Here is a 10,592-nt window from a genome sequence, read left to right as displayed (position 1 = left end):
TCTGAAGAAGGAACCTGAACTGCCATGAGGGAACTATGGGCTATGACCACTCTGGCTTCTTCAAGCTGAAAGGGGTCGTAGATGTTGACCAGCAGTCAGATATAGAGATATAGAGGTTCTATCTAAAGGTCCTCACTAGACACTAGGAATTTTCATTACAACTTGAATCTCTGTCCAATGATCTCAGTGGAAACCTCCAAAATGATACAGGGAGAAAAACTGGTCTCGGGTGGGTGACCTCCGAACAATATAGGGAACCTCCAAATGACATAGGGAAAAATGATCTCTGGACTTGACCTGCACTAGTTCATGTTATCTAAAACCAAAGAATGAATTTTAGGAACAAACAGAGGTTATGAGCAGAATATATTTATTGAGAGAAAGAAAGCTCCTGTCCGAGAGAGTGACAGGATGGGGGCTCAAGCGGATAGTTTTCCTGCCCTCCTTATATTTTAATGAAGATTACCCACCCAGGGCAGGAGTAGCACCCACACCCATAATCCCAGCATTGGATCAAGAATTAATCACAAACTCTAGAAGCCACCCCATGGCTGCATAAGGCTTTAGCGGGACAACTAAACACAAACCACAACAAATTGTCTCTGCTATATGCTTGACCCTATTTCTCTCAAATTACTTTGGGTTTAATTTTTAAAGTAAAAGCAAAGACTAGGCACACAACAAACATAGGGCTCTGTCCAGCTATCTATCCCTCAGAACACAAACCTATTCTCCTCTTCTCTTTTGCTTTCTTTTTCAAAATATGTATGTATTTATTCATTTATTTGGTATAGGGTCTCCCTATGCAGCTCGGGCTTGTAGGGATCCTCCTGCCTCAGCCTCCCCAGCCTGAGATTACAGGCATGCACTACCACTCCCAGTTTCAGTGGCCAGCACTGCATATGGCACTCAGGACTGAACCCAGATCCTTGCTCTTCTCCTCCTTTACATAGAATCTCATGTGATTTATCTCAGGCCAAGAAGATGGATTGAAACATTGTGGTGACTATTAAATGAGATATACATTCAAATCATAGAATAATGCCCAGGTAAAATAGGCTCTGTTTTTGTCTCAGGTTTTGCAAGGGGAACAATACAATACAGGACACTTAATTATAAGATTATTTTATAATGAATCACCCCAAGAATCATATACAAAGAGTATAGGATATCTGTCCACACACTAAAGACCAAAAACTTCAGCTGAGGGACTGGATCCCATGATAATATCCCACAAGAGTCTAACTGAAGACCTGGAGCCCATAACTATGCCTCCCAAGAGTTCTGATGGAGGCCTAGAGTACAGACAACGTCTCCTGCCTGCCTTTTTCATGGATCTGCACTGGGAAGGCCCAAAGGTCAGTAGTGGAAGCTAGAAAGTCTATGCCAGCAGGAGAAGCATCTGTACTAGCAGGCTGAGGGATCTGCTCTGGAGCCAGAAAGTGATGTTCCAAGTGAGAATCAGAGCTCCCCCAAAGTGAATTGCAGCCATTCTCAGCAACAAGAAGGTTCCAAGCTCCTTCAATGATGAGAACAGCCAAGTTCATCAGGAAAGCCAGCAATGACAAGCTCCTCTAAGAGAACCAACAGCTCATGTTGTTTCTCATGTTACATGTTGGCTACCAGTTATCAGTCCATCACAGATTATATTTCTAAAGTTTGGAGATTTTCATTTATATTGAGTTCCTGGTGGATAAAAATTATATAGCTTGGAAGACAAAATGTCTTTGACTTAACTTCTTAAAAGTGCCAGGCATGGTGGAGCATGCCTGTAATCCCCGTTAAATCAGTGTAATTCCCAACCTACTAGCTATCTGTACTCCAAGTTCATGTTCTCTGAAGTCGAAGAATAAATTCTAAGAAACAATGGAGGTTAAAAGTAGGAAAGCGTAGACTGGGCGTGGTGGTACGTGCCTTTAATCCCAGCACTTGGGAGGCTGAAAACAGGAGGATCACTAGGTGCCCAATCTGTGTAATGAGATCCTATAGACCCTGTACTAAATACATTAAAATTTTTTTTAAAAAAGAGTAGGAAAGGGAAAAAGAAAAGAGTAGAAATTGGGGGAAAGAAATGGGGGTTAGGAATAGCTCCTGAGAGACAGGAGAGGTCCTTTTGAGATTGTCTGTATAAATAAACTACTATCCATTAGGGGTGGTCAACCCCTCCTCCCACCAATTAAAACTAAGTCTACTAAGACTAATACTGTAGATTATTGACTAAGGTTAATGATGTCATCTATGCACACTTGCCAAGTGACCTGCTTCCCATTAGATCAATATTAGCTAAATGAATATACTTGTAATCTTATTTATTTATTTATTTATTTGTGTGTGTGTGTGTGTGTGTGTGTGTGGCCAGCTCAGCCCACCAGGGGGCGGGGCTGGCTGGCATGTGGGCTGGGGGATTGAACCGCGGTCCCTGTGCTTTGCTAAGCTTGTTCTAAGTAGGTGCTTTAGACCACTGAGCCATCTCACCAGCCCCTATACTTGTAATCTTATTGATCATAATTTTATCCTACATTGTACCTATCTAATGATTTTGCTCTCTAAAACTTCCTTTGAGAAGTGGGCCCATTGGTAGCCCACTGGGGACCCCTCCTGTAAATATTCATATGTATATGCCCTCAGAAAAGTTTGTACTAATTTATGACATATTTAAGTAATTTTGTGTACTTTGGGGGGAAAGGGTACCAGGAATAAAACTCAGGGCCTCACACTTACCAGGCTGGTGGTGTGCCACTGAGCTACATCTCCAGCTGTCTGTGCCTTGTTTTTTTGTATTTTTTTTCCATAATTTTATTGAGAAACAAATAGCAATGAGAGAGTTTCAAACCAAATTGGTAGGACAGTTTCAATAATTAGCACATTGCATACATTCTTCCTAGTGGTTAATTGCTGTACAAGATGCAGACTTGATATCCTACTTACAAACACCATTAGAACAAATCCCTCTATTCATTAAGAGAATGTAACTATATATCCATCCTAATGTCTGTGCCTTGTAATGGGTGTGTAAATGGTATCTTGTGATTTTGACTTACATTTAGCTTCTTATAGCTAATGATATCGAGCATGTTTCTTTTTCTTTTTCTTTCTTTCTTTCTTTGTTTTTGGGGATAGAATCTCACTATGCAATTCCAGCTAGCCTCAAACTTCTGGTGATCCTACTGCCTCATCCTCCCAAGTACTGGGATTATAGGCTTACACCACTATTATAAACAGCTAACTTAGGTAGAAATATTATAGGCAGTCAGACAAGACTAAGCCCTTGGGTGAGTCAGTACAGATAAGACTACATCAACTCTGGTTGGAGGTGCATCTGAAGAAGACTAGAATCACAATGACCAGATTTCTTTTTCTTTTTTTTTTTTTTTTTTTAAATGTGTTTGATTGTTGCAGGGTCTCACTATGCAGCTCAGATTTATGGCGATCCTCCTGCTTTCAGCCTCCTCAGTGCTGAGATTACAGGCATATACTGCTACATCTGGACGCTGTGGCCAGTTCAGCCCACCCTGGGGGCGGGGCTGGTGCTGCATGTGGTGCCCGGGATCGAACTGCAGTCCCTGTGCTTGCCTAAACTTGCCTAAGTAGGTGCTTTGGTCAGCTGAGTTATCTCACAATGGCCAGATTTCTATACTTCCCTAAGGGAAAAACAAAAGTTGGGGATTATTAGTATCATACTTTTGAGATTGTCTGTATAAATAAACCACTATTTCATTAGGGGTGGTCAACCCCTCCTCCCACCAATTAAAACTAAGTCTACTAAGACTAATACTGTAGATTATTGACCAAGGTTAATGATGTTATCCATGTACACTTGCCAAGTGACCTGTTTCCCATTAGATCAATATTAGCTAAATGAATATACATGTAATCTTATACATATGAATATTTACATACATATATCCATATGTTAATTACATAAATAAGGTTGAGTTAAGGTGTGCATCACTATTCTCAACTTATAAAATCTTGGTAAAAAACAAAAAACAAATTTTAAGTGTAACAATTAGTTGGTTACAGAAAAAAGCAAGAAAAAATTTAAATTCCACAGAAAAGGATTTGATAAGATAAATATGTTTGGGCCCTGAGTTGATCACTTTGTGTACAGATGGTTGCTTCTATTATCGGGTAGCTTTTTCTAAAAGTGGCTCCCCAACTGCTCACTTCTCTTTCTGGAGTTAGGTTCCAGGTTCATCTCCTCTCAGACAAAGAATTGAACAAAATGAGCAAAAAGTAGTAGCAAAGTTTATTTGAAAAAGTAAAAGTGAAGAGTGAAAAAGAAACTGACTCTGCACAGCAAATCTGGGCTGAGGAAAAGAGGAAAAAGCAAGATAAAAGCGTGCTACTCAGAGAGGCCTAAAGTTTTGTTTTGGTTTTTTTAGGCATGGTCTGGTTATGCAGTTCAGGCTGGCCTTGACCTCACTTTGAAGATGTCTACATCCGAGTCTTAAGAGGTGTAATCCCACGCCTCAGGTTGATGTCAGGTCCGGTTCTCACCACAAGTCCTTTTGCAAGGCTTTAAGAACTGTTCCAAGCCTGCGTCAGGGATCTTGCAGCTAACAGGTCATGCTGAGTCTCCTAGCTAGCTGTGCCTCAGCCTAATCTCCCATGTCAGTAATCCTCAGAGATTCTGTGAGAAATGAGATAATGGGGGAGTATATTATATGCTTTTGGAACCTGTATTTTAAAAACTGTATAACAGAGTCCAGGCGTGGTGATGCACGCCTGTAATCCCAGCACTGGGAAGGCTGCAAACAGGAGGGTCACTACTAGTCTGAGCTGCGTAGTGAGACCCTGTACCAAATACATAAAATGAAAAAAAAAATGTATAGCAGCATTCCATCTGCTAAATTAATTTCTTGTCAACAGAAATTGAAGTTACCCAATCAAGAGCCAATTTTAGTTTTTAAATGAGCAGTATCTTCCATATCTGCCTTATGGTTCCTTAGATAAAGATAGTCTTTCACATGGGAATTTCAAAGCAGTTAATTAGTTGTTATAACAGCTCTGTGAAGTGGGTGCAATTTTTATTGTCTGTTTTCAACATGAGAAGACTGACAGGCCAAATAATTTCTCATTCCTGTTAGTGAAGCTAACATTGACCTTTGTTTTGGTATATATGTATATACATATGTATGTATGTATGTATGTATGTATGTAAACAAGGCCTCATATGTAGCTCAGGGTGGACTTGAACTTGCTGCATCCTCCTGCCTCAGCCTCTGTAGTACAGGGATTGCAGGTGTGAATCACCACAATCTGGCTTTTTGCCTTTACCACTGACAAACCCAACACCTTCCCCACTGAGCGACATCTTCAGTTGTTTTTTTTTTTTTTTTTCCTCTTTTGTCTTTTTGAGACAGTCTTGCTATGCAGTTCAGGCTAGCCTTGTAACCCAGGGCTGGTCTCAAACTCCTAATGATCTTCCTGCCTCAGCTTCCCAAGTGCTAGGACTGTAGGTGTGTGCCATCATGCCCAAATGTTTTTGATTTTTATTTTGAGACAAGTTTTTGCTAAATTGACTAGGCTAGGTTTGAACTTGTGATCCTCCTGCAGAGTGCTGGGATTTCAGGCAGAGAGCACAACATACTTGGTGGCTATTTTTTTTTCCTTGAAAAATCACAGAATAAGCCAAGCTTAATTATCTATTCGGGTGTCAAATAGTTTAAAGACATATTTTTAAAAATTCTTCTTAAAAACCTGGGGAATAAAGCTATTTTAAAATATATCAATAGGGGCTAGGGATTTAGTTTATTGGTGCAGACCCTACCTGGCAAGCATGAGGTCCTGAATTCAATTCCTAGCACGCAAAACAAACAAGCAAGTAAACAAAGCCCTTAAATTATGCCTGTAATCCCAGCACTGGGAAGGCTGCAAATAGGAGGGTCACTACTAGTCCAAGTGCATAGTGAGACCCTGTACCAAATACATAAAATGAAAAAAAAATTGTATAGCAGCATTCCATCTACTAAATTAGTTTCTTGTCAACAGAAATTGAAGTTACCCAATCAAGAGCCAATTTTAGTTTTTAAATGAGCAATATCTTCCATATCTGCCTTATGGAATGTGGCTGGCATGGCATTTGGTGCCAGGGATTGAACTGCAGTCCCTGTGCTTGCCTAAGCTTGCCTAAGCAGGCACTTTAGACTTGCTGGGATGTCTCACTGACCCAAACCCCTTAAATTCTCAAAAAAAGAAAAAAAACAAAGGCTGGGGTTGTGGCTCAGTGGTAGAGTGCTTGCTTAGTATGCACAAGGCCCTGAATTCAATCTCCAGTACCACACACACACACACTGTATATATATATATATATATATATATATATATATATATATATATATATATTTATACATAGATATGTATATATATGTATATATTTACATAAAATCCATGATAATACTATTGTACTGTCATCTGAAATTTGCTTTGAATGTTTTTTTCAATTACAATAAATGTAAGTACTGGGTACATAGCCTAATTGTAGAGCATGCTTTAGACCCTGGATGCAGTTCCCTAGCACTACATAGTAACTAAATAAATATAGTTTTTAAAAGGTCTCCCTGCTAGGCATGGTGCTATATAACTGCAATCCCAGCATGGGGGAGGCTGAAGCAGGAGGATAGCCATGGGTTCAAGGACAGCCTGAGCTACACAGTGAGACTATGACTAAAAAATAAATAAATATTGAACTCCCCTGCTTAAAAAATAAAATCCTGTGCTAGGAGGTTGAGGTGACATGGCCACAAGTTGAGCCCAGCTTGAACACTTAGTAAGTAGAAGATCTATTTTTTTTTTTTAGAAGATCTATTTTTAAAACTATTTTTATTTTTATTTTATTATTATTATTTTTTTGTGGTACCAGGGATTGAACTCAGGACCCTGCTCTTGCCAGGCAAGTGCTTATTCTACTGAGCTATCTCCCCAGGCCCTAGAAGATCTATTTTTAGAATAAAGGTCCTGCACTTTGTAAGTTTAAGTTACACTCTTGCAAAGGGCAGGTTTATTGCATTCCTCACTTGTGCTGTGCACTTTACACTTAATTATCTCATTTAATCTGTAACATGATGAGGTAGTTCTGGTCACTGTACTTCTCACTTTTCAGATAGAAGGGCTGGTAATAAAACTTACTTAACATTACCTAGAAGAAAAGAAGGTAGGCAGGATTTAAGTCATCCAGTTAATAACACTGTTTTGATGCTGTCTCATTTTAAAATTTAATTTAATTTAATTTTTCTGGTAAAGCTGGGGATTGAATCCTGGTCCTTGTCCCTAACAGGCAGGTGTTCTGACTCTGAGCTACATCCCAGGCTCATTTATTTGTGTTTGCTGAACCAGGTGTATGGCAGTGGTGCATGTCTGTAATCCCAGCACTCAGGAGGCTGAGGCAGGAGGATCCTTTTGAGTTTGTAGCCAGCCAGGGTTATAAAGTAAGCTCAAGGCCAGCCTGAACTGCATAGCAAGATCCTGTCTCAAAAAGACACACACACATAAAAAATGTTTGGGCACTAAATTGCCCCAGTTGGTCTTGAATTTCAACCCTCCTGTGTCAGATTTTCTTCCTTCCTTCCTTCCTTCCTTCCTTCCTTCCTTCCTTCCTTCCTCCCTTTCATTTTCTTTGTTTCTTTTTTAAGTTACTTTTTCCTTTTGCTATTTTGCAAACCCAGGGGCTTCGCCCTGACTGAGCTGCATGTACCAGCCCTTACTTTGTTTTTTTTGGTTTTTTTTTTTTTGTATTTTTTTTTTCTTTTCAAAGTTTTATTGATAAACATATAGCAATGAGACAGTTTCAAATCAAATCGAGAGTACAGTTTCAACAAATAATACACTGCATATATTCTTCTTAGTGGTTAATTGCTGTACAAGATGAAGACTTGTGATCCTACTTACAAACACCATTAGAAAAAATCATTCTATTCATTAAGAGAATGCAACTATATATCTATCCCAACCACTTTGAATACACAGATACAAAATGGACATTCATAGTTATATCCCATTTTTTTAAGTTCCGTTATTGAATATTATAGGTGTGTAAATTCAGCAAAATATTCTAAAAGAGTCCAGTAGCCCATAATAGCAATGGGTCTTCTGTTTAACTGGCAATGTCAGAAATTATTGACCTGAGTCCCCCACAGCTCAACATAACAACATGGCTTTACTTCCTATATTTCATCTTCATACTTTTCTACTGGATGGTTAAGACCAAGGTAAAGCAGGACCTGTGCAACAAAAGTTGTAGCTTTTTGGTCTGAGAAGGTCAGTGAAATGCCCTCAGGATTAATCCTAAGATCCTGTACCTCAGATTGTAGAACCTTTGTCAGTGTCAGCCATGTGGATGAGTCACGGCCAATGCTTGGCCAATGTGCTCTCTGTGAAAGCCTGAGAGAGTGTCTTCTCCCCATGTGACTCTCCTTAGGCACACTCTATGTCATCGATCACTTTCCTCTTTGGCCCCATAATCTTCTTGATCAGAAAATTTGGGACACTACCGAGGTACATGACGTTACAGTACAGTTTCTCATATGTCCTGAGTCTTAATTGACCTTAGAAGGCTAGGGCCAAAATGTTGGCTTTCCTTGTAGCCCTCCTTTTTCTCTAATTTTGGTCTGCAAACTTAGGTTGTTAACCATCCAGAAGACAAGCTTATTGTTATTATCAAACGATTTAGGCTATCAAGCTTAAGACAGCCCTTACTTTGATCACGGCCCCCCAACTGCCTCCCTGCACCCCTCCTCTCCCGCTTCCTTCCCCTTTCCTATACTTGATCTTAGCCCAAAGGCAGAGTAGCGATCTCCGCCTCTTTTCTAACTGGGCCCCTTACTCATTCAGGCCACATCTCTCTGCTTTTTAGACTCCATATATGGAATAAATGTACACTATTTGTCTATTTGGCTTTTTTACTTAGCATGATGACTTCCAGTTCTTTTTTTGTTTGGTTGGGTTTTTTTTTGGTGGAACCGGGGATTGAACTCAGGCCCTTGTGTTTGCCAGGCATGACTTCCAGTTCTACCCATGACTTCATTCTTCTTTGTGGCTTATGCTCTATTATGTTTAATACTGCATTTCATTTATCTGTTCATCTGCTGATAGGCACCTAGGCTGGTTTCCACACATTAGCTAACTGTGTTATGGGTCAACTCTGCATAGGAACCAGATCAGCCAGATAGAAATTTGAATAGAGCCTTTATTTACTGGGCTCAGGTCTGTCAGCCACTTTTCATGCAGGAGAAGGTTGATCGGCCCTGAACGTAGGTAGCAGGGGGGTATTTATAACAGAAATCACATCCAGTTTGGTAAGCAAATTTGTTACCTAGCACAGAACAACAGAAACTACATTTATTTGACACAGCTGCAAACTGTTTACAACTAAAAGGTCTTTTACAGCTTAGTGATAAGTGTATATTTTTATAAGATATATCTTAAGCTGACTATGTTACAGGAGATGGTTGGGGAGGGAGTTTGTGTTAGCTTTCTGCCTTGACAAGAAACAGTTATTTATTGTTGAACAGCCTTGAGCTGAAAGGGAGAATATATTTCTTAGAGTAGATAACAGGAAGCACAAGGGTTTTTTTAAATAATTTTTTACAGTTGAGGCACAAAACTCTGTTAACCCTTTACAACTGTGAATTGGACCTCAATAAATATGGGTACTACAGTATGCCAACTTTAATTCTTTTGGAAATATAACGAGGAGTATTATAGATGGATCAAATGCTGTATCTATTTTGAATTACTTGAAGAACCTCCATCCCGATTTCCATAGCAGCTATACTAAAAAAAAGAAAAAAGAAAGATAGAAATTATTCGTAAATGTGTATAACATTCTTGTGCAAGGCCTGGCCAATTTTCTATGCATTTTTCCAATTCTAGTATATTTGCTGCTGTAGCAAGACCACATTTTTGGTATTTTGTTTGTTTCTTTTTTTAAAGACAGGATCTGTCTATGCAGTTCAGGCTGGCCTTGAGCTCATTTTATAGCCCATGCTGGTCTTGAACTCACAAGGATCCTCCTCCTTCAGTGTCCTGAGTGCTGGGATTATAGACAAGCACTGCCACACCTGGTTTAGGTTTTTCTTTCTCTAGCCCTAGTAAATGTTCTATGTCAGAGACTAGTTTTGTCATCTTGGTTACTGTAATCTTTGAATGAATTAAACGTGACATTACTCACTGGCAGCTCTTTGAGAAAAATTAAAACAAGCCTGTCACCACAAAGATTATATCCTAGGGGCTGGGGAGATGGCTCAGTAGAATAAGTGCTTGCCTGGCAAGCACAAGGACCTGAGTTCAATCCCCAGTTCCACAAAAAAAAAAAAAAAGATTATATCCTAGCAGGAGTAAGGTATGCTATAAGAAATTCTATAGAATTCTGTAAGAAATTCTTATCATATATTTGTCTTTTGCTTATTATACTACTAAAAGAATTTTAAACCAGGTGTGGTAGCACACACCTGTAATCCCAGCACTCAGGAGGATGAGGCAGGAGAATCACTGTGAGTTTGAGACCAGCCTGGGCTACCTAGTGAGTTCATGGTCAGCTTGAAATACGTAGTGAGACCCTGTCTAAAAAAGAGACCCCTCAAAATTCCAGT

The 10,592-nt window shown here is 39.5% G+C and overlaps 1 non-coding gene across 1 annotated transcript; it reads right to left on the bottom strand.

Moving 5' to 3' along the window:
- Window positions 1-9,791: 9,791 nt before the first annotated feature.
- On the bottom strand, window positions 9,792-9,893 carry LOC111815468. Its single transcript, XR_002820153.1, has one exon. It is a non-coding gene; the product is annotated as a U6 spliceosomal RNA (small nuclear RNA).
- Between the last annotated feature and the right edge of the window lie 699 nt (window positions 9,894-10,592).

The sequence above is a fragment of the Octodon degus genome, unplaced genomic scaffold (assembly GCF_000260255.1).
Source record: "Octodon degus isolate 3935 unplaced genomic scaffold, OctDeg1.0 scaffold00016, whole genome shotgun sequence".
In the NCBI taxonomy this organism is placed as follows: Eukaryota; Metazoa; Chordata; class Mammalia; order Rodentia; family Octodontidae; genus Octodon; species Octodon degus.
The sequence above is the reverse complement of the archived record's forward strand: the minus strand, read 5'-3'. Positions and strand labels throughout refer to the sequence as shown.